A 25,164-nucleotide genomic window follows, 5' to 3' on the forward strand; every position below is an offset into this window, starting at 1 on the left:
TGTAATTCCCACCATAAATCTTAGACACTTTCCAAAAAGAAATCTAAGAGACCAGCACTGTTTCCAGAGTTGACTGACTTATCTGCCAAAATATGGGTAGTTTTCAACAATGCAGTTGAGTCTGTTAAAAATAGCTGCAAACTGTGGATTAGGTAGCATTCTTGGTAGCTCAAATTATGGACAAATCACGAAGATGTGGAGTTTGAGCCTGGTTGAGAGGTGTGCCCAAAAAGCCTGCTTGTTTTTCTGGAATATAACAAAATGCATCTGAACCTCTGGAGTCTGAAATATGGGCTGGGAATTTTACACAGTCTCTCTCCTGAGATTTATGGCACTTCCTAATTCCTAGGAGGCCAGAGCTACCGCAAGAAGAGTCATTCTCGCAATGCTTTGGTCTTCTGGCTTCTCCCTCTGGCAAGAACAAGTGAGCGCAGGAACGCCCAGACTGCCCCCTAAGAGTGCTGCACGTTTCTTTCTCTATCCTTCTAAAGGTCCTGCTTGGTTTCAGAGCTCAATGTGAGAGGTTTTGGATCATTTCAAATGGCACACATTTCCTCCTCCTTTAAAGTGAAGTGTTTCCAACTTTATATTGCTAACTTATCTGATCACACACTTGAAGTTCAGTGACTGAGAGTACAGGATATAAATGGAAACTCTTTCTAAATTTAATTTCTACTCTGTCTCAATGGCTTGTATTTATCCTGTATCTTTTGCTGGCTCTATTTAATTATTACTAATTCCTTGTGAGATATTCATCCTTCAAGAACAACTACCTTAGAAAATAGTTGACACAATTCTGATTGTCAAACAAGGATTTTATTCTATAGGAAAACCTTATGACTTTATAATAGCCATTTTAAATGGATGTTTTTTTTTTTTACTATAGAGGCAATATACTTCCTTGTTAAAAATGAAAATTTAAACCACACAAGATTATACAATGAAAAGTAAGTATCTACCTCATCCTGCTGTCCAAATACAGTCATTGTTAACAGTTCTGTTTTAGTTCTTTTATTGTTACTCATTTTATGTTAATGTATCACATTTCTGTTTATTAATTTATTAACTTTGGTATTTATTCACTCCCTATCATAAAAAACGAAGAGTCCATAGCTCCTACCACTTATCTATGTACGCTTTGTTATTAGTTACATTTGTCTATTTCTATATCTTAATATATCAAACTACCTCTGTGTATAAAAAAAAAATAAGGAACTTAGTGCATTTACTCTTCCTTCCCCTTCTCTTCTCCCTCATAACTTCCAACTTTATTCTTTATGTTATTTCTTATTTTCTCAAAGTTTAGAACATTTTATTCTTTATAAATATTTTTGACTTATCTATGGGTTAATATAAGTCACTATTAAAAAAACGAATGTGATTGGGTTCCACATTAAAATTTTGTTTCACAAAGATCTCCCCAAAGTCAAGGTCTCATGTGTCTTCTTCTATTATAGGTTCCTTCATTTCCTCAAATTAAGTGCTGCCCAATAGAACTTTCTGTAATGGTGGAAATATTCTATATATTAACTCTCCAGACCAACTGTCACCGGCCACATGAGGCTGGCTGCTGAACACTTGAAATGTGGTTAACGCAACTGAACAACTGAATTTTTATTTTATCTTATTTTAAATAACTCAACCACATGTGGCTTATGACCACCATCTTGGACGGTGCAGCTCTAGGTCAGAGTCAACTACTGCTCCTCTCTTGTATTCCACTGTTATTCTTTCTTGGATTTATTTTTTTAGTGTTTTTTTTTTTTTCACAAAAGTATGTGGTTGGTAAATTTTCTTACTTCTTCCATCTCAATGACTGTTTTAGATAAAAAACAATGTCATACCGTATAGCACAGGGATTTATATTCAGTATTCTACGACAAACCATAATGGAAAAGAATATGAAAAAGAATATAGAGCTCTATATGTATATATGTATAACTGAGTCACTTTGCTGTACAGAAGAAATTAACACAACATTGTAAATCAACTATACTTCAATAAAAATTTTTTTAAAAAGACTGTTTTCTTTTGCTTCATATTTGTTGATTTAAGTATTTGAGTTTTATTATTTTTTACTTTTCTAACTTTGAAAAGTAATGTTCCACTATCTTCTAGCAACTAAAGATCAAGTTGATTCTTAATGTTTTGTAGGTAAATCAATTTTTCGTTCATGATTTTTTAAAAAAAGATTTTCTCTTTAAACTTGTATAAGTAAAATTTCACTCAGATGTATCTAAACATTTTCTTATATTATTTGCTTTATATACCCTTCCCTCTACTGTCTCTTTTCTTTCCATCTAGAATTTCTTTAAGATGGATGTTCAAATATCAGAATACTCCTATGATGAAAGACAAAATTAACTAGAATAAATGATGGTCATGGGTATTTCTGTATTTATACACATCTTTTTACCCTCAACAGGCTTCAATCTTAAATTGTTAGGCTCAGTGAGGGGTTCCTGCAGTATCAATGGGTGGTGAGTAGATAGTAGGCTAGAGGTCTTCAGTAAGGAGGACTGAAGTAAGGAGGACTGATTTTGGGATATGGAATACTTTAACTATTTTGCTTCTCGGCAAAGTTCTCTAATTCTATGCCTGCTGTAGAAGACCTGAGATACTTCATTCTCCACTGCTTTCCTTCTTAGATGCCAGCATCCTCTTATTTGTCCTTGCAGAACCTATTCTCATGCGAGGACTTCCTTGCTGCAAGGTAAATGGAGAGGGGCCCAGCTCTCCCACGCGTTAGATCCAGTATTTGGTGCATTACTTTACTTACTGTCCTCTTGCCAATTTTTGCTCTTTTTATTTGTTAACTCTAAGCTTGGATAATCTCTAGGACATCCCTGGGAAGAACTGTGCCTAATTATGGTGTCTGAGAATGGTGTTTCTTTTGCTCTAATATCTTCACTTGTTTGATCCCATCTGCTTTCTGTCTTCCTGGAATTTCTATTTCTGGTCTGCTGATGGTACCTTTTCTGTTTGCAGCACGACTTTTTTTTTTTTCTTTTCCAACATATCTTTTCTATTATTTAATTGGGATATTTTTGAGGAAGGAGAATCAGACATGTTTTTTCAGTCTGCCAACTTAATGGCGGGGGGCTGAGTTGTTTTTCATAAGGAGAGACTTTTTAATGCTGAAAACAAATGTTTCACTGGATTGTAAAGATACTGCTATATAATAACTTTCTTTTCAGTAATAACCTATAGGATATAAATGATCCATGTGAGATAAATTATGAATATTTAAAACACTTATTATGTGAATCCAAATCTAATGTTGGCAGAATTTGTTCATACAGGGTCCAGGATCAGTATACCCCTCATTTTTTTGCCTCGCTCCTGTCCTTTTCTTTGTCTTCAGAAGTTCCTATTGTCATTAATGCTTTTTCCAGTGTTCCCTTTATTACTGAGATTGTTTTATTTTTCTTTTCCATTTGTTTCATGAGCCCTTTCTTTTTAAATTTTTATCTTATTTTGATGTTTTTCCTACCTTCCTTTTCCTACTTCCTTATTCTCTGCAATAAATTCTTGTTTCATGGAGACAATTGTTGCAATAAGTTTTCTTTTTAATATCATATCAAAATACTTTTCTTCAATTTTCCTTTACATTTTGTTTGTTTGATTTTGTTAGCATTTTAGGTTACTCATTTCTGAATGAAGTAAGTTTTTCATCTACCAGATATTTTATAGTATATTCATATGGAAAAGAAGAATTTTGTTTTCTTAACACATGGAAGAACCAAGTATTTGTTGATAAATTAAAAATGTTAGACTTTAAATAGGTCACCAAGAGAAGGGTATTTCCCCCCCCCCCCCGCGAGAAAACTGCTTAGAAACTGTGATGCTAATAAATGAACCATTATTATATATTGTTTATGTAGCCTACTCTGTAGATAGGAGCAAATTCCAGACTTAAATTAAATATCCTAAAATTGAAATTGCAAAGTAAATGAAACAATATATGAGACTAAGGACAAAATGATACCAAAAATGAAGAATCTTGGCTCAGAAGGAAGGATGTTGATTTCCTCTTCAAGGACTTTTCATTGAACACTTGAGTGGTTAGGATCATTATCAAATATTTCCCACCCAACCTCCCCATCTGTTTAAGCTATTACACTAGGAAATAAAACTGTTAAGGGTCCTAGCAAAAAATTCTTTATCTATCTATCTATCTATCTACCTACCTACCTACCTATTTATCAAGTCATATTCACTTTTCTGTGCAGTCCTAACATCTTAAGCAGCCTGGGAAGACAAATTTAAAATTGGAATTGGAAAAGGACAAAATATCCTGAGTGTTAATGGTGTTACTGATCCATTTCTACTGGGCTGTACTGTACCACTTATGCCTTGAAAAGATCTACAACACTAGCACTTAGGGATTGTGTATGGGGGGGAAGAGCTGGCTATCTTACTTTTCACTATTATTAAATATTCTTGTAAAGAGTTACATTGCTAGAAAGTAATTGTTTAAACTTAGCTGAGAATTTGAGGCCTATGAGTATGAGCCTGAAGGATGGTAGAAATAAACATAATTTACAGAATTATACCAATCTTAAGACTTGAATAATATTGGAAATAAACTCAAAGTAAGAAGAACCTCAGAGAGAGCTTGAGTATGCTTGTGAAATTTGACTAGGAATCCTAACCTCTTTGATTTGATAAGGCTAAAGATAACCACCTGAAATGATTTCTGGAAAGTGGAAAACAAAGTACCTAGAAAGTCTTTAATAAATTCTCTTACATGTTTCTTTCTTTTAAATGTTAGTCTTGAAGACAAATATTGGTGAATGATTCTAAGTATCATTAAGTGAGAGCACTTGTCTTGAAGGAAAATCACATGTGTCTGGAAGACATTGAAGTGGGAGGTTGTATTTAGCTCATCTCCTATCGTTCTCTGAGTTTCTTGGAGGTTTGAGTTCTATTGTTATGTTATGCTGTGATCATGCTGATGTAAATAAATCATTCTTTCGGTATTGTGACTTGCTCAGTGTTTCTCTAGAATAAATAGGAGTCATATGAATAAACAGTCTAATTTGGTCGGCCATTATCATCTGGTAGTTTGCAAGTAAACATGCCAGCATAACCTGAGGTCCAGACAGGAGTGGATGGCCACAGCAGGTTTATGGATAGAAAACTAGTTGCCCAACGCTGCCATTCCTAAGGAAAGCTTGAGGCCTAGGGAAGAGTAATCTGTAGACTATGCCCATGTATACTTTTTTTCTTTTTAAAATTCTAGCAACAAACTCTCTTATAAGTTAAAGATATGCAATAAAAGGCTTACCAACACAAACAAGAAGAAAACACTTAAAAATTGCCCCTTGTGTGATGAAGTCATTATAGTTATATGAAGCCTAGACTTTGATCCCATCATACTTGAAATCGATATTGATCTAAAATTTATAAATTTACTCTCATTCTTTTCAGTCCCTCCACCTCTATTTTTTTAAACATCTAAACAAAGTGACCTCATTGTTTTCCATTGGACTTTTTTTTAAAACATTGGCTGGGATGATTGAGATTCAGGAATGTGGGAAAATGGATTCCCAAACCACGTCCCCTCCCCTTTCATTCTGAACTGTAATTTTTGGCTTGGCTTGAATCACAGTCATCACATTTCAGCCTGAATCTCTCTGTAAAGTGATCTTTCTTAAACATTTCTCTCACTCATCAAGGGATCAGAAACAAAGCCATTCTAGCCTTTCAGCAAAACACTTATAAGCAGCTTTTACAGAGAGGTTGCAAGAGCTAAATTTCCTCTAAAATTGTTTGAAAAGTGAACATTTTCAGTGCCTTGTTGTCCTTTTTGTGAATCTTGTCATCTGTATGCCATGAGCTCCAGCAGCTATTTTAATCTGTTTTTGTTTGCAATCCATTTGGTGTCCATCCAAGGAAATGCAGGTGATTCTAATTAACTTATTGCTGAAGACGTAGGAAAAAAATATCTCAATTGTGTTGCAAAGAATTATATACTTAAAACTTTTCTTCTATTATGTGCAACATATTATTAATGAAAATGATTATATGAATATATTTACCACCTAATTCATTGCTGTTCACTTGTATAAATCAATGAGGCTTATGGCACAGGAAAAAGCCACACACATACAAATACACAGACACAATACAGACCCCAAGAATGCTTGCCAACTTTTATTTAACAAGAGTAGCAACTTAAAAATAACATTATTTTTACTTTGTGCAACATAGTTTAATATCTGAAATAACTCTGTTCCAATAAAAACCTATTGAAATACTCTTAGGCCTAACTCTGCCCTGAGGTAAAAGTGATTAATTGAAAGATTTTGGCAGGTCTCTGCTCACCACCAGGGCAGTTTAATTTAGAACACATTCAACCATTTCTCAGTGTCTCTGTGTTGGTGGAGCATAACTTTTGATCTTCTTTGGGGAGGTGCCTCTAATTCAGACCCTTTGGCTAGCCACTTCCTGGAGGGTTTTGATGGCTTGGCTCTGCTAAGCATTCAGGTGAGAGAGAGAGCCCATTCTGGCTGCTGCTTCTAGAGTGGGTCAGGGAAGCTGAATTCCATCCACAAAGGCAAAACAGTCTACGGACCTGTTTAATCCTATCAATACCCACAAGTCCTGTTTAGATCACAGACAAGATGGTTCTTCTCAACTTCTTAATGCTCTCCCAAACTTCTGAGAAATTCTGTGTCATTAGACTCTTTCATAGTCAAAGAATATGCTTCTAACCATGACAATGGATGAGACTAAAAAGACTGGACTTCCTTTTCTCAAGAAACATAAGATTATTGTTTTCTTTTTGAGAATACAGGATAAACTACTGAGTAGGTACTGTTAATACTCCTGCTAAACAGAAACATGGGGCTAGTGCATAATCCTCCCTATTTGGCAGATGGACCTGTGCTAGATTGTGGTTAAATGGAAGGACAGAAAAATTTCAATACATTCTAGATGGAAAGACCTCGAGCTGGTAAACTCCAACTGTCTATGCAATTTAACGAATATTGATTAAGCACTTACTATGTAGCAAAAGTGTGCTAGGCACTTGGAATACAGCAAAGAACAAAGAGTACACAGTCCAGATGTAATGAAGCCATAGCACCAGCATCTTCTGAAGCAACAGTGCATTAGTGACATGCATTAGTCATGCATCAGTGACAATGGCACCTGTAATCTCTAATACTTTTACATATATGACACATCCAAGCAATACACTCAGGTTGGTATATAAGCTCTGTAGTCAACTTTAGAAGGAAACACCATCATGGTATATATTCAATTTCACATTATATTCTAAAACTGTTAAGTTTCATATGTGTGTATATAGATGTTTCATGTAAAATATGTAGGCATATAATATATATGAAACTTTAGCAAACAAATGATAATTATGATATTTATTTTATTACCAAAGTATTATGTCATAGATTACATTTCTTTCTTATGATATGGGTGTGTGTTCCGAAGGGCTCATTTGAAAAAGATTGGGAGATTATCCTAAATCTACCATGTCCTTGAATGTTCTATTTTATACCTCTAATTTAGCTGAAAGATGCTTTAAGACCCATGATATCAGATTCCAAATCTTTAGGTGACACAGTAAAAATCTCAAAATTTAAGTATTTCACAAGTTACTGGACAAATCACACCCAGGTTTGGAGATATAAATATAAGTCACTGGAAGAGAGATAAAAAGACAATCATTTCCCCTAATTAGAAGCTCTAAGTATACCCAGACAATTTAAACCATTGATTTTAAGACTTCTACAAAATGGAATATATAGATAAATGCTCAGAGCTATCACTGAGGTCGGCTTTTTAAATTTCTATTATCATATTACAAGCAGAAAGATTAGGGGAAGACTTCTTTTAGTGGTGTAAGAGAGACCTATCTGCTCAGCTTCATTTTTGACTACTTGAGGACCGTTAACTATCTAGCAAACAATTGCACAGACTCTAGTTGCTCAAAACATTACTTGTTGCCTTAAAAAAAGGCATTCCAGTACCAATTGTTCTCTTTTTAAACTCATTAGCACTAGTGTAATACAAACCAGATTTCTTGCTTCTGAATGATTTTGTCACTTGGGTCTACATCAAAAGTCTTACTGAAATATTTGTGTGTGTATACATACACACACATATTTAACATCTATCATTAGATATTTAGCATCTATCACTTCTTTCTGACCTGTTGTCATGGAAAGAAGGTATATTAAGCAAAGATGTGTTACATATGTTGATGTTCATTAACACACTATTTACCGAGTGTCTCTTCCACATGTGTGATTTTTCGAAGTGGTAAGAAACCAAGTTACAAATGCATTTCATGTTTTCCATTGTCTTAAATTTAAGTAAAGAGTATCTTAATTTTCCTAATTCCACCAAGGTCTGGCCAATCTTGAACTTTGAAAATAATATTAGAAAATCCATCATCAGTTACTATAGCTGACTTTCAGGGCTACAGAAGACAGAAATAAAAGACTATCAATTTGATGACCTAGATTTTATTTCATTGGTCCCCAAGGTTAGCCCTAACATTAATTATAGAGGCTATATTTACAATTTCTTTTAGAATTTTGGGGAAGATAATTTCATCTTAAAATATTTCTTTTACATAGTATTGCTTACGTTCAAAATTCTGTAATTAGAGTTTTATTCCTTTGTCTTTAAATCCCATGGAGGGATTTCACATAAAACTTCACTAATCATGTACACTTTAGTGTGGATCAATCTATTAGATCTTGTCTTGAGAGCAGACTTCAGCTAAAAGGAAGGCAAATAGAGCAAGAGTTCACTTGTGGAGGATGTGGAACAGGAAGAGATGAAGGATAAGTGTCAAGTATAATAAATAATGGGAGAAGAAAAGAAAAGGAAGTGGATGTAACATGTTGGGTTCAAGCTAATGCAAATGGGTAGTTGCTATTATCCAAATGCTCACCCTCATATTCTCAGATACACTGGACATAGGAAAATGGAGTGTTCTTACTGTATTTAAAGATTTGTGGGGAGGAGAGGCACGTTTTTCAGTTTGACTAAATACAATTTATTCTTAAATATGATTTGTTTTTATTATCATGATAATTTTCCAATATATGGGAAGTGTAATAAATGATCTATCTTTCTTCTGGGACAACTTATACCACGCTTTTTCTTTTAGGTGAGTGTAATGCTCTAAACTGAAGTTCAAAAACTGAGCTTAGGGGCTTCCCTGGTGGTGCAGTGGTTGAGAGTCCGCCTGCCGATGCAGGGGACACGGGTTCGTGCCACGGTCTGGGAGGATCCCGCATGCCACGGAGCGGCTGGGCCCGTGAGCCGTGGCCGCTGAGCCTGCGCGTCCGGAGCCTGTGCTCCGCAACGGGAGAGGCCACGGCAGTGAGAGGCCCGCCTACCGCAAAAAAAAAAAAAGAAAAACTGAGCTTATATAAATCCATATAGGGCTTTGCTCTACAGATTGAAATGTTGTTAAGAGACACACTGTTCTTCCTTGGAATTATGAGACCTCTGTATCTCCTTGGAATAATGACGTACACAAGCCTGTCTCCTCTGGGTAGGGCCTGCAGAAAACACAGTCTGGCATCATTCTTCTCTCCCTGCATCATTCTTCTGCACCTGCACTGCACATGGAGCTGTCTGTGTATAGATGACTAGCTCCATCAGACACCTCTCCTCTCTCGTGTCCTTAAGTCTCTCAGTAACTTAGCCTAAAACTCTTCAGCCTCAACTGGAGATCACATGGCACTGAACAATGGCGGACTCACGAGGTCCTAGATTCCCAACCGACTCTCAAGTTTTCAAACAAACCTTAACGAAGACTACTATAAACAGAAACAAATGCATTTCTACCAACCCATTGGTTAGAATATAAAAACAAAATAATGACCTTATTTTGCCAAAGTTTAGAGCAAAGTGTACTACAAGCAAAAGCCCTAGAGAGGAGGAAGGTACTAAGCTTGGGAACATAGCCTGCTCTTAGAGGTGTCAATATGATTCCCTTTTCCCTTCTTTGCCTTGTCAAACAAAACAAAACCCCTTCTCTGGTGCTTGAATATACTCTAATAAGAGACAAAGCCATTTGACGCCAGTTTATTGATGCCTTTTAGAACAACTGTACTCAAGGTAATATTCAGTCATAGGGTGTCTGAACTTCAGGCTGAAGTATGAATGATATTCTTGAGGCAGGTTGGCCAGGAGAAGGGTACTAGAGGTCAGACACAGTGCTGAAGGGAACAGTATGGAGTAATGCAGCCATCCAGCAAAGAGAAAGAAGGAAGGGGGTAAATGAGTACCCAAAATACATCATCATCATCCTGGAGTTATCCTTCTTCAGAACTCATGTTTTGCCCCATAAGAAATTTCACTAACAGGTTTGTAATTGTCTTCTTAAGGTTTCAGGGTTTCAGACTCCTTTCAACTTTAACTCTGTTACCTACCAGTATTAATTATAAAATCTTGCTATAAATATGAGCTAAAAATTTAATATTTGACAATGTTTGACAAGTGAAAAGCATTTCCCCCGCCCAGCATGCTGTCAAACAAGAAAATGACAATAAATGATTCAGGACTTTGAGTATGAAGGTCTGTTTTCCCTCTTATATGCTAGGTGTGTTAGAAATAGTAAATAAGAGATTTCAAATACCTTCAAAAGAGAGGTTGTTCATAGAATAGCATTTCTGTGCAATCTCCAACAATTTTAGTTAAACAGAAGTGCTATAACCTTTTTGTTTATTTTTGTTTCAGTTTTGGTAATGGGAATTTGCGGCAGTTAATTTCAAAATATGGAAAAGAATTCTTTAAACTCTTTCTCCTCTACACAAAACTCTATCCCGCTAATTTATCCATGGGATTAAATATGCAATATCCCTTTAAATATTAAAAGTCCCTACACTTTAGTCTTTAAATATATGAGAAAATATGACCAAACTATATTATTTTAACATGTGATCTTCTTTTAGAGCCACTGGTATTGCTTTTTGCACGTGGTACTCTAATTGTTTCTGTTGGTTCCTCAGGAATCTACAGTCTAGTTCTAGAACTATTTTCAGTTAAGAAGAGTTGCTTTCTACCATTAATTCAATTTCTAGCTTAATAACTTTTCCCTTAGTTTACCTGCTAAGAATAATTGTTATTCTTAGCAGGTAAACTAAGCAGATAACTGCTCGTATTCATAAACAGCTTGTGAAAAGAAGTCTTTCTTGTGGGAAAAGAATTTGTATGGAAAACATGCTCATACATATATCAGACCAAGGATTAAATGATGAACATTATATGTGAGGAAACATTACAAGAAGGTTTCACTATATCAGTTTTTCCAAGTCAGTATTCCAAGCCAGTCTTGGATTGTGTGTGAAAAGTAAGAACTCTGCACCATAACAGGTGCTGGCAGGAAACTCCCATTAAAGCTTATGGAAGTTATGCCTGTAAAGTCTTGGCATCTGAGAAAATTCTCTCATAAGAATGCATCATGCATCAGATTTTTCTCACTGCAAAAACAATACAAGGCTGTAACTGCTTAACCATATTCCCAGTCACTATTTTGTTAACACCATGCCTCGGTGATGACATCTTTGGTGACCTTGCGCTATATGTAAAGTATGTATCAGCCTTAATTTCAACATTGCAAACGTGCATTATCTTCTGTATATAACAATAGAGATGCTGGTCTACCATCTGTCTGTCCTAATCAAAGCATAAATTTGAAAGATTTTTTTCCTGTGGAGTCAATGGATTTAAACTAATTCACCCACATTCTGAAGACTGACTTTTCATATACAACATGGCAAATGTTTAAGAGATTTACTGGAATTAGGAATACAATTTGGAGTATCAGGTAGTAATTAATATAAGCTTTAAATGTATAGTACTGACTCATGTTGGGAAGCACTAGCATTATGTGTCGCACACAGTGGGTGCTTAATAAATGTCACCTTTGCTTTCCTTACATAAATCATACCATATCTGTATGACCACAACTTCAAAGACTAATGGTATAATTCTTTGCGTGTAAACTTGCCTACCTTAAAGTTAACAAGTAAGGCTTCTTTCTCTGATCAAGTTCAATTTTTCAGCCTATTAATTCTAGAGGTTAAAATATTTTTACTGACATTTGCCTGTGGGATACAACTGAAAAAGTTCTCTGGCCTTATTTTATAAGTCTACTAGTTATAAGGGATTTGATTTAAACCCAAAGGGTAATTTGGGTTTAAAGCTTTTGTCAAGTTAAGGACTAAGATAAAAACTTAGACAGTGGTGAATGTTAGAAAAATCCTGCTGAAAATAATTGTGAGCCTGTGTATACCCAGATGCATATATTCACATCTAGGTTTGTGGCTACACTATGGAGTAAATGTCACTAGCTTACATTTATATTTGTATTTATACTTTTAAACGTGCTTTTCAGATATCAATAAATATCTTTCATAAAAAGTCCTCAGTTGGGGTAATAGAGCTACATTCCAGAACACGCGCACGTGCGCACGCACACACACACACCCCGCCCACCCAGCACCAACCCAGGCAATCTGCCAAAGTGTAGCTGCTGTGAAGGTTTTCCTTTAGGGCAACAGCAAACTAGCTCACCGCCCTGCTGCCCTGTCCACTCCTCACCACATGGTTCTTTGCTGTATCTTTAACTTCCCCTCCTACAGTGAGGGAACATTTCTTCAGACTGTTTTATTGCCAATACATTTTTACTTTGTATGATGAAATGAAACAAGGGACTGGTTTCATTAGAAGGAAAGGTAAACAGAGCATTAATTAAATTTGCTGATGATACTAAATTGGGAGGAACTGCGGACATCTGTGAAGACAAAAGAATCATACAAATGGACTTCAGGAGTTTAGAAATACGAGCAGGAAATAATAAAATGAGATTCAGCCTTAAATAATGCAAGCTAATACATTTGGGAAAAGATAATCAGAAACATGGCTATTCAGTGGATGGTAGATGCCTGGAAAGTGGTGATGGTGAAAGAGACCTAGGGGGTGATAATGGGAAAAATTATACACAAACTTACGGGGAAGTAGGCACAATGCCTGGAGGTTTATATATAAAAAACATAATTTTTTGAACCAAGAACATGATAGTTCTACTCTTATGACACTGGTAGGTCTCAAAAGCATTAAATTTCTCTTTAGTTAGTTGAATCTCTCAGGTTTATGAAGCAATTTAACACTGTTTGTTGAGAGACTGGTTTCTGCCTCTTAAGGATAAGCAAGTCAGTTTTGTCTGAAACCTGTCCTGAACACCAGGGTCATTGCTCTATTTTTGTTCTGTCTTATCCTATTAGAGATTATTGCTAATATGGTATGTCATATAGATATAAACATGGATATAGACTGAGGTGGATATATATACACATATCATACCATGATGCAAACGCCAAACAAAACAAAACAACTCTTTTAAGGCAGCTTCTTTACCTTTCCAGATAATGTAACTTTACATTGTGTTTTAAGAGACATTTACTCACTATCTCTTCTAGCAGTTCAATGAATCTTCAGCATAGAAATTTTTTTAATATCTTTATTGGAGTATAATTGCTTTACAATGGTGTGTTAGTTTCTGCTGTATAACAAAGTGAATCAGCTATATGTATACATATATCCCCATATCCCCTCCCTCTTGTGTCTCCCTCCCTCCCACCCTCCCTATCCCACCCCCTCTAGGTGGTCACAAAGCACCGAGCTGATATCCCTGGGATGAAGTGAGACAGTGGCATGGACATATATACACTACCGAACGTAAAATAGATAGCTGGTGGGAAGCAGCCACTCAGCATAGAATTTGATTCTCTAAGGATGGATGCTTGGGTGGATGAGTGAAAAGAAATCTTGGATAATATCCATCTATTCATCCATTTAATCGTCCATCTTGACTGGAACCCCTACATATGCCAGCTCTAGTGTGCTGAGCAGTGAGGAGGCAGGGATGAACCAGACCGTCTCTAGACTCCAGGACTCACATTCTAGGTGGGGAAAGGGCTATGAAACCAGCCGTTATGGTTGCATGCAATAAAGGCTATGTTGGGGAAGCAAAGCTCTTACTGGAACACTGTGGAGAGGGGTGGCTACTAATGTTCAAGAGACCACAGAGAGGTGGTTGAGGGTATGAGTCAGAGAACATTCATTGTTGAGGGTGACTCTGGTGCTATGCCCAAGAGGATCAATCGGAATTTGGCAGGTAAATGGGTATGGAAAGGGTCTTTAAGGAGAGAAAACAGTTCATGGAAGGAATATCAGCCTTTGGAAAACTTCATGTAGTTGGAGCATAGGAAGCCGTTTATGAGGTTATAAAGCTGGAGAGTAGACAGAGGTCATATGCTTCTCCTTTTTATGGTAATAACTAGTATGGTATTTTGTTTATCCTGATGGGAAGGCTCTCAGAAGGGATAATATAATCCTATTTATATTTAAGAGGGATAATTTTGGCAGCATGGAGAAGAATGGCCTGGGAAGAAATAAGAACAAAGGCAGTGATATCAATTAGAGGGTTTATCTCAAAAGAAATTATGGGAGCACAATTAAGGCCATGGGAGGTGAGAGGAAGAATCAGCTTCAAGAGATAGTATGGGCTTCCCTGGTGGCGCAGTGGTTGAGAATCTGCCTGCTAATGCGGGGGACACGGGTTCGCTGGTCTGGGAGGATCCCACATGCCGCGGAGCAACTGGGCCCATGAGCCACAACTACTGAGCCTGTGCTCCACAACAAGAGAGGCCGCGATAGTGAGAGGCCCGCGCACCGTGATGAAGAGTGGCCCCCGCTTGCCACAACTAGAGAAAGCCCTCGCACAGAAACGAAGATCCAACACAGCAAAAATAAATAAATTAATTAAAAACAAAAGTACCAATGCCACCGTGGATGTCAGGATTAAATTAGTCAATGCTTAAAAAAAAAAAAAGAGATAGTAAAATAAGTAGAGATCATTTGATCTGATGAAAGATGCTGTACATAATGAGAGAGAAGAATTTAAGATGTCCAATGAATTTCTTTTTAGGGCAATGGGGAAATAGTTATGAATCCACTGACTGAATTAAAGACTAAAGGAGGAATAGCAGGTTTGTTGAGGAAAGTTATAAGTTCAGTTTAAAAAAGTTGAATTTGGAATGCCAGGGAAAAACTCAAAAAGGGTTGTTCCTGGACCTCAGGTCTGAGTATAAAAAGGTAGCTTGAGGAGGCTTCCCTGGTGGCGCAGTGGTTGAGAGTCTGCCTGCCAATGCAGGGGACACGGGTTCGAGCCCTGGTCCGAGAAGATCCCACATGCCGCGGAGCAACAGGGCCCGTGAGCCACAACTACTGAGCCTGTGCTCCGCAACAAGAGAGGCCGCGATAGTGAGAGGCCCGCGCACCGTGATGAAGAGTGGCCCCCGCTTCCCACAACTAGTGAAAGTCCTCACACAGAAACGAAGACCCAACACAGCCAAAAATAAATAAATAAATTTATTTAAAAAAAAAAAAAAGTAGCTTGAGGAGTCATGCCCGTTTAGGAACTTTAAAGTCATTGAAGGAATCATTGAAGCTTTAGGGGCATTGAGATCACACTGAGAGAATGAGTAGCACGAAATGTCAGTCAAGAATTAAATCCAGAGGAAATGCGTGTTTTTATGCTGTCAAACTCTAGGCCAGACACATAGGCTCCAATATTATGCTATGCAATTTCACATACATGCCAACTGCTCACCTTTAAGACAAAAGTAAAGAAAACTTACCACAGTGATTACAGTGCTGTTGGGTGTCTCACCACTCTGTAGGGATACTCAAGAGTTAAGTTATTAGCCCAAACTGTCAAAAGTGCAAAACATAACTCGAAGAGCATTATGTTTAAAACAAGAAAGGTAATAGTCCTCTTTTAATGACACTGGTGTATTCTAAGTCTTTATAGAGCTTTTGATAGTGTCAGCAGAGTTTAACTTTTTTCTGCTGTGAAGTAAATTTTGGAGAAAATGCAATCAATATCCAGTAGCAAAACCATGTCAGAATGTAGAGGATTGGTATCCTCTGTTCATTAGTTTCAAACTGATAGGTCTGTGTCGTTGACCATATCTTTCTTATTTCAAATTCTTTGACAGAATCTGTAAACTCAAAATCTATCTTCAAACTAAGAATTTCCTGATATTTACATAGAAAAGAAACACTAAATCAGGAAGGTGAGATATTCACAGGGAAGTAAACTAACACAGAGGAGCACCAGCATGGTATTCCAAGTCTGAATTAAAGGAAAAGATGTGGTGCTCAACTTTCTGTGTGGTTATGGGACCTGAGCCTATGCCTGACCATTCTCAGACATGTCACTTACAAGTCATAGTTGCCATTCAATTACTAAATTAAAAACAGCAGGCTATTGGTGTTGAAATAATGCCTAATGGGATATGACTTCCTCTGATGAAATGAGAATGGATGTTCTATTAGCTGCGGAACTTAAACATGCTTTCCAAAAATTGATGAGCATAAAATCTTAAAGTAAACATAACTTCGAATGTTTAGCATAGCTGAGTATCAATGGGAAAGAATGATGTCATTTAGAATATAATATAATATCATCAGAAATGGTTTAAATGTTTAAAAGAAAGATTTGCAAGCTACATTTTTCTCTGCACATCTTGTAGCTGCCTTCAACCAACAACTGCTGGTCATTCATCTTTTTAGTTTCAACCATTTGCAGGTGTAGCAATGGAGTGCAACTTTCCAATCAAGATTTAAACAATGTTGAATGTAATTTAACCATTCTTTCATCATTTATTGAGAATTCATCACATGCAAGGCACTGTGTGAAGAGTTAAAAATAAATTCATGCTCCCTATAGAAAGGAGCACACAATGTACTGAAGGTGATGTCTTAAATACTTTCCTTCTATAAGTGGTGCTTTCACCCTACATCTCAGGGCATTCTTATTTTCTTAAAAAGAGTACGACTTTACATTTTGGGTCTATGGTCTACTAAAACCTCAAGAACTCTTCCAGCAGTATCATTTCAGACTTATTTTGGTTTTGCACGGTCAGTTTTTCTTTTCAAAGCATCCTGCCCTTGGTTTGTTTGTTTGTTTGTTTGTTTCTGAACTGAAAATAGAAGTGGCTTGAAGAGTATAGAATTTGGCAAAAGGAATAAAACTAGCAAAGAAAAGATTATTTAAACACAGGAAAAACATTTCTAACTCAACAGCCCATTAGACTATAAGATAACCTCTCACAGAGTTCAGAAGAATCTCTAAGACACGAATCTATTAAGGAGATGAGTAAATTACTTTAAAACATCCTGTAGAGGAAAATATGCCACATTCAATTATGCAGACCAATGCAACTATTTCTCCTGGAATCTGTACGTCTCTTTTACGGTATACACAGATTAATGATTAATGCTTAAGTTGGACACACTTCATCTGAAAGTGTGAAAATTCTTTGGAAAAGGCAATTTTTTCTAGGCATTTAGAAAGGGAATGTTATTCATTAGGAAACCCACAAAAGAGTATAAAATTTTGGTCTTGTTCATAGCTTCCTGAATTAACTTAAGGCTTCTCAATTATCATACATTTTTAAGCTCTAGGGAAATGCCTATCAAAATATAACGTATATATTTTTGTTCAACCAATAAAGAATAGATTAATTCAAAAAATAAAGTGACACTCTTGTGAAAGTGTTGATAATTTACTTTTTCATCAATTGGTTCACATTATGCAACAAGAATAAAAAAAATATTTAAAAACTACAAATCCATTTTTGAATCCCACGGCAACAAATATCTGAAAATCTCTAACTGCCTTATTATTAGTGGTATTATTATCACTATTACTCCCATTTTTTAAAAAACTGAAAGCTTTCCAAAAGCATGTGATTTTTTTCCTTCAACATTTGTAAACACATGCTTTCAGGCTTAAACATCCTGCCAACTTTCAGCCAAGATTATTTTTATGGTTGAACTATTAACTTCTGAATATTGGGGTTTATAATGGACAAAACTCCCAGACCCAGAACTCCCATCATATAAATGACACCACTAAAGGATAATTTAGAGTACTGCATCTTGACATGTTGAGGTGTTGCATTATTTAAATCCTCCATCCACAACAAAAGGCTAATTTCCTAGGGTATTAATTTTGGCTGTGTTTCCTTCCAACTGACTCCAAAGGAAAAATATGCTAAGAACCTAAACTTTAGAAAGGGGATGGGAGTGGGGGCAGAGGTTGGAAATTAGACTCAGGCTTTATCTAGGAAGAGACATTATTTATTCGTATGCATTCTGGACTCAAAAGTGTGGGAATATCCGCTGACTGATTTGACCAGGGCCATGTTGCTGGATACGTTAGATAGCCTTTCTGGTTATTGAACTGCACATTCATTTCTCTGTTAACTTCTGTTAGTCTTAAGCTCTCTTTTTTTGATAATAAGACTGTTGTGTATTGCTCAATGTAGATAAACTCCATTAAATGTCACTAATAAGTACAGTGAACTAATTCGTAGCCACGTCTATACACAGAATTTGTGAACATTCAGAATTTGTGAACATTCATGGCAAGATTTAACTGACAAGCATTTTCTGGAACAGCAGTACGTTTCTCTGGAACAGGGAAGTAGGCATTAGGTAACTATGGCAGAGATGGTAACTGGTGCAATAGTCTGTCTTCTCTTCATTACAGACCTCACAAGCAAGTCTTTTTATCCATATTTGTTTTCTTAATTGCAAAACACAGCTTTTTTCTCTCTCTCCACCTTGTCATCTCTGATTTCTTTTGGTTGTCTTTTCCCAGTTTCTCTTTTATACTCTCGCTGGCTGTTTCCTGTTTACTCTTTTTTGATTTTTGTCTTCCCCTCTAGCCCTGAATGTGGCTTTCTTACAGACACAGAGGCCCCAGCATGACTACCCCAAAGAGCCAATTCCAACTTGGACCCACAAGACTACTGCTGTCAGGAAGGTGGCTGTCATTGGTTGCATTAAAACAAAACATAAAACACCAAAAACGCTAAACTGGACTTGATTTTAACTCAGAATTAAAAACTAAGGAAAATTTGCTGTAAACTTTCACGGAGTTTCTTGGAGGATCATTGCTATTGTAAACGCATGTGGATGCCTAACTTTAGGCATAAAAAGCAAGCACTTAAAAAAAAAGGAAGACATAGGTCAGTGCTCTTAGAAACATTTTTGTTCAGTCCACAAATATTCTCTGGGGAAAAAGGAATACTGCTTATCTTGAACTCTTGATTTTATTTTTTGAACATGTCATTTTTATCAGTTTGTTTTGTTTTTGTTACTTTTTTTTTTTTTTTTTTTACTCACTGCTTTTAAAACTAGCAAGCAGAAGTCCCTCTGGAACAAGATAGAATCATACAAGTTTTCAAGAATCTCGTCACAAACTAAACAGTACAAATTACACATTCTTCATGGAAGTATCAGCCTTTGGTGCGTGCCTGGATCCAACTATAATAGATTATCCCAAAGTGGGAAAGAATGAACAGGACAAAATTAGCAGAACTGGGAGCAGAGCTTGTCTAGGGAAGGCATTATGATCTGCCCTTCAGGGGTCTAGATCATCAGGCAATGGGAATAGACCATGTAGTTTTATTTTTGCAAGTGAACACTTGGTAGTATCTCAAGAGGCAGACTGGTGCACTGAATGTTGCCTGTTCTTTTTATAATAAGTACGCACATGGGCATGCCTTACTTAATTTGCAAGTACATGTTAAGCAAGGCATGCACTATATATAATAGTAAATATCCATGAATTTATGTATCGTCCTTGTTCTGAATTTTTATGACTCGGTAAGTATACTCCTGTGTAGGTGTACAACCTTACCTTCTTATGATATTAATACATATGTCTAAATAAATACTGACACAATTAGAGAAATAGATTTCATTTATAATGGCATGGGATTCTTAATGTGTCTTTCTCTCAAACTTCACGTTAACTGCAGCTGAATTACCAAAAAGAAACAGTTAAGGTATAATAATAATCTTAGCCATTCTTTTTCCAAGTTGCTATAATCTACCCAAAGATAACTAATTGTTCAAAGTAAACATTCCACTCTGACCACAAAAGGAATCCATTACACAAACATATAATTCACAGTCATTTTTAGTGGGTTGTAAACAGTTTGGAATGAGCATAAAATGGGACAAAAATCAAAGTGAGCATTTTGAAATGAAAAAGTGTTTGCTACAAAAGGTCAGTCCCTTTGCTTGGCAAACTATGTAGAAAAGCCTGGGAAAATGCTGATCACACAAGCAATGAAGGAATTTTAAAGCCAACAGCCTCCTTGTTTCTTTAAACAGACATCGGAACCTATAACTGGATCCTGTCAAACAAACGACAGCAAAAAAATATAACAGCTGCTAAGAAGTCAAGTAGAGAGATAAAGTTTTTGAGGCTAAGGACCTTCTCAGAAGTAGACTAAAGGTCTTTCTTAAATCTTTAAGCAAGGTTATGGATCCCAGGGTGGCTTTTAGGCACCAAGTCAAATATGTAATTTTGTGTATCATTCTTGTCATAGTATTTTGTGTTCCAGAAAAAAGAAAGAGCAAAATTGTCAGTTAGCATCTGCTGAGGCATTCTGCAAAGTAGCTTATAGCTGGAATCATCAAATTTGGAAGACCTGGTATCACTGATTTTTAACTGTGGTAAAGAAAACCACATAATATAAAATTTATCATTTTAACCATTTTTAAGTGTACAGTTAAGTGGTGTTAAGTGTGTACACATTGTTTGCAACAGATCTCTAGGTATCATTTTAATGTTGTTAAATAGTTCAGGGGCATAAAAATCAGAACTGGGAATCATGGAGGAAGAATGAGTTGTTAAACCATATTCCAAAGGATGAATGCCAATACAAATGTAATTTAAAAATTGTTTTAAAACCAGCCCTATTCCTTTACAAACAAAAATATATTCAATGCGTAAAAATACATTTAGTGTAGAAACGTGTTCATTCATTTAGTTAACTCCATTATTATATAAAGGAAGTCTTTGGCAATGTATGGTATTGTTGTGTAGAAAAAGGACTGGTTCATCATTTATGGCATGTTCTTTTGGGTATCTCACACCAAGTGACTCCTTGTATTGTGCTGTCACAATGTGTCAAGAAAATAACCTGGGAAATAGGCTGTAATTAAACTTCTGGTCTTATCAGGAGGCTAAAACCAGAAGAGTATGTGTTTTATTATTCAGGGTTTATAATGTCATTTAGAAATATATTCTAAATAAAAATTATATATATTCGTTGTTTTGGTTTTATTTTTTTGCGGTACGCGGGCCTCTCACTGCTGTGGCCTCTCCCGTTGCGGAGCACAGGCTCCCGACGCGCAGGCTCAGCGGCCATGGCTCACGGGCCCAGCTGCTCTGCGGCATGTGGGATCTTCCCAGACCAGGACATGAACCCGTGTCCCCTGCATCGGCAGGTGGACTCTCAACCACTGTGCCACCAGGGAAGCCCCAAAATTATATATATTTAAGGTGTACAACATGATGATTTGATATACATAGACACAGCAAAATGACCAACTAATTAACATATCATCTCCTCACATAACTACCAATTTTTGTCTGTGACGAGAGCACCTGAAAACTACTCTCTTAGCTTATTTTCAGTATTCATCACAGTATTGTTAACTCTGGTCATCATGCTCGTATAGTAGGTCTCTAGACTTATTCATCCTGCATAACTGCAACTTTATGCCCTTTGACCAAGATCTTTCCATTTCCCCCATCCCCTATTATGCCATTTTTAAGCTGACAAACTTCTCCTATTGTTTTTTTATTATTACTGTAGTGGTTGTTCTTTCTCCTAGCACAATATCTATTCTTTTCTTTCACAGCACTTATCACAGTTTGTTTAATGTATATCTGCTCTATATTCTCAGCTGGTAGTATGGAGACTGACACAGAGTAGGTACTGAATAGTTACTTACTGCCGAAATGCAATAAAAACTAGTGTCTGTTACTTCAGTGAGTGTTTACAATGCCGCACACACTGTGTGCCGTTCTTTCCAAATATCAGTAACTGGTCTTCACAAAGAGTAGCCAGTCAGTTACATAGTTTTCATATAAAAAACTATGGATTAAGGTCTCAGTACTAATTATACCAGTTTAGTACTTTGTTTAGTTCATGTCTCCTAGGTCCTTGTCTCTAAGTGACACAGGTGACCCTATTTTTAAGTAAGCAATTTCTAGACACCTTTGAGGTCATCATAAACTACAGAAAGTATTTTATAAAGCACTGAAAACTGGACTTCTCCCTCTTTGGATCTACATACCACCAGTGTGTCACAATGTTATCCTCTCCAGGCTTGTCCCCCCAGACCTCAAAAAAGTATCAGATGATCTCCTGCTTTTAGTCAGTTTACCATATGTATTGAGCATTAGCTGAACAATCATTCAATATTTTTGCAGAAACTGCTCTGGAAGAAGAAACATAAGTTGAATTTTTCATTGGCTACTTATGATTTCACATATATATATAAAATCTAAAACTGTAAAGGCAAGGCAAGGGAGAATGAACCACTTGGAAAAGCTTTAAAGACTAACACTCCTTTACAGTTTGCCCTCCAAGTTTTCTGTATGTTTTCTAGGCTGAGCAGACAATGTCAGAAACCACAGAAATAACTTTAATCTAGTTATAATAGTTGGTAAGAAGGAGAATGCTCTGGTGGTTTAGAGGAATAAAGGAAATCCAAATCAAGATAAGGAAACATACTAAACAAGTGATTCGCTAAATTGGTTTACATTCGGCTCACTAAGAGATTTCTTTCTAGGTAGGTCCAAGAGACGCAAAATTTAAAATGTAACTAATACCACTGTACCAGTGATGAACAGAGAATGTATCTTGTGCCAAGGGCTGGGTAGGATTTCCCTGTGGAGGCTAGAGGAGCATGGGCAAACTGGCTCTGCCAAGTGCAAGTAACTAACTGAATGAATGAATGGAGGAATGAATTGATAAATGGTGAGAAATGCCCTCCTGATGTTGTTTCATTTGAAATCAAGCTTGTAAGAAGCATTAAAAAAATCCAGCTACAGTTTGTAAATGATTTTTTAAGGTGGGGGAAATAACCTCAAGAAAAAGAGAGAGAAAGGAAACAAAATATTTTTTATAACAGCTGATGTGCTGCTGTAGTGAGGATTGAGACCATTTTCCTAAGACTGTGAGAGTAAACACACAGTTTTCATTAAAAGTGCCTTTCCCATAACTGGTCCATAAGCATTTCCCATGACTCTGCAGTTAAGTATCTTGGCTGGAAGAGGATCTGGCCATTAGAAGGAGGGCTCTAGATATGCAGAGTCCAGCCGTGCTGAGAGACTTGGCACCTTTATATGCTACTTCCTAACAACAACCCCAGCATAAAATGTCATCAGAAGCCTGCATAAACATTGGACTTAGATTCACATAAATTATTTCTGTCCTGAGGTGCTTTATGCCAAAATTTAGTAAAAACAACACTTTGAGTAAACAGAATTGGCATATCAATGTAAGAATATTAATCCAACAAATGATCATAGAAAAATATAATCAAAAGCACACACTTGTAAATCGTGCAGTGATGTGAGAGGTTTACCTTGTGTCTCTGAGTTTTTGTTGAACATTTCCATACAGTTCCTTCAAGCTGACATTGCCAAAATGCTTTGAATTATCAGTTGCTTTATGGAATTGCAGTCTTTGAGTTTCATTAAAACACTTAGGAATTATTTTAATAATCATATGTGATTAGTGCCTGTTCAGTGCTGAATCTACAAATTCATTTTAAGAGTAAACATTGGGACAATGAAATATAATGCCAAATATGATTGCCCCTGTCAGAAAATACATTGTCTTATTTTATTAAAAATCACCAACAAAATACCATGAACAAAACATACAGTTTCTATTTATGGGCATTTTCTATTCTGCAATACCATGGTGTTTGCATGCCACAAGGTTGTATCTAGCAGAGTTCTCATTTTGCCTGGGGTATGTACATAAATAGAGAGTTATAGAATCCTTTTTTTTATGGGCACACATCTTATTATGTACAGCTTCCCCCAAAGTCCTATTTGGATTTTTGCTAATATAACAGTGCTCACACCATCAGTGCTGAGTATTTATAAGAGAATGAAGATTTCCTGAAAATGATGATAATTTAACTATTAGCAATAATGGCATTATAACATTTTCAGTGATCCATTTGGCTTTAAGTACTTATTAAATAATATTTATTCCTAAAATATGTACTTACAAAATTAAATGAGATTGCAACATACAATAAAAAGACAATTCTCTCTGAACTCCAATTGATTCCATTCCTCACAGATACCTCTCCTGGTGTTCATTCTGCTTTTACTGTTTTCTCCTCTCTCTTTGAACCCTCAGCTCTTCTCTCTGATGTGTTGATATGCTTTTCCCCAAAGCTGCTCACTTTATCCACTTTCTCTACCCACTCGTCCCCTTCTTGTTATTCTCTCATTCCCTACTGACATGGGAATAATAGGATCCCAAGGCTGTCCTTACAGTATAATCAAAGTATGAATTTCCAGGAGCTGGAAATTGCAGACCATTTTTATTATGTTTCTATAATAAAGCCAGGTAACATCGAGAGAAGTAAAATGGCTTTTCCCTAGCAGATAACTTGGTAAAGATTTCTTCCCTTGGTTCTATTGTTTTAAGAGACTGGGAGCTGAAAAGGGGAATAGATTCACCACTTCTTTTTCTGGAAACACCTCTGTCTTTTACATGATATATATTCCCCTAGATCCTGGGAATATGTTGTAAACTTGTAACAGATGGTGATGAAGCTTCACATTTCTATACAATATATTTTTTGGGACTCTGCACCTACTGTACGTATCTTTCAGGGAAAATGACCTTGAATGAATAAAGTCATAGTCTGAAGGAAAAACACCCCACAGATAGACTAGCATAGAAATGATGAGTCAAATGGGTTTTGTTTTGTTCCCCTCAGTAAGATGAAATAATTTCAAATGGAAAACAGAATGTTGAAATATAGGAATCAAAGGTCATCTGAACACTGGAGGTGTGTCTGTTAATTGTTCCAGGAAAACCAGTTAGGCATATTCTGTGCTGAACAGATACACGTGGAAGATGGAATATCACCATGTGCAAGTAGAAACGCTGTTTGCTTCACTTGGGTAATGTTGGGGGCTTACCAAAATATGTTCTGGCACAAAATCTACCAGCATGAATGTTAGGAGGGTTCTAACAC

At 36.4% G+C, this 25,164-nt stretch overlaps 1 protein-coding gene across 3 annotated transcripts in view; it reads right to left on the reverse strand.

Annotated features, from left to right (window-relative positions):
* The window catches only part of ARHGAP15 (Rho GTPase activating protein 15), a 621,340-nt gene that overhangs the window by 198,766 nt on the left and 397,410 nt on the right, over positions 1–25,164 (reverse strand). The window lies entirely within an intron of this gene.

Source organism: Tursiops truncatus, chromosome 7, assembly GCF_011762595.2.
Source record: "Tursiops truncatus isolate mTurTru1 chromosome 7, mTurTru1.mat.Y, whole genome shotgun sequence".
Classification (NCBI taxonomy): Eukaryota; Metazoa; Chordata; class Mammalia; order Artiodactyla; family Delphinidae; genus Tursiops; species Tursiops truncatus.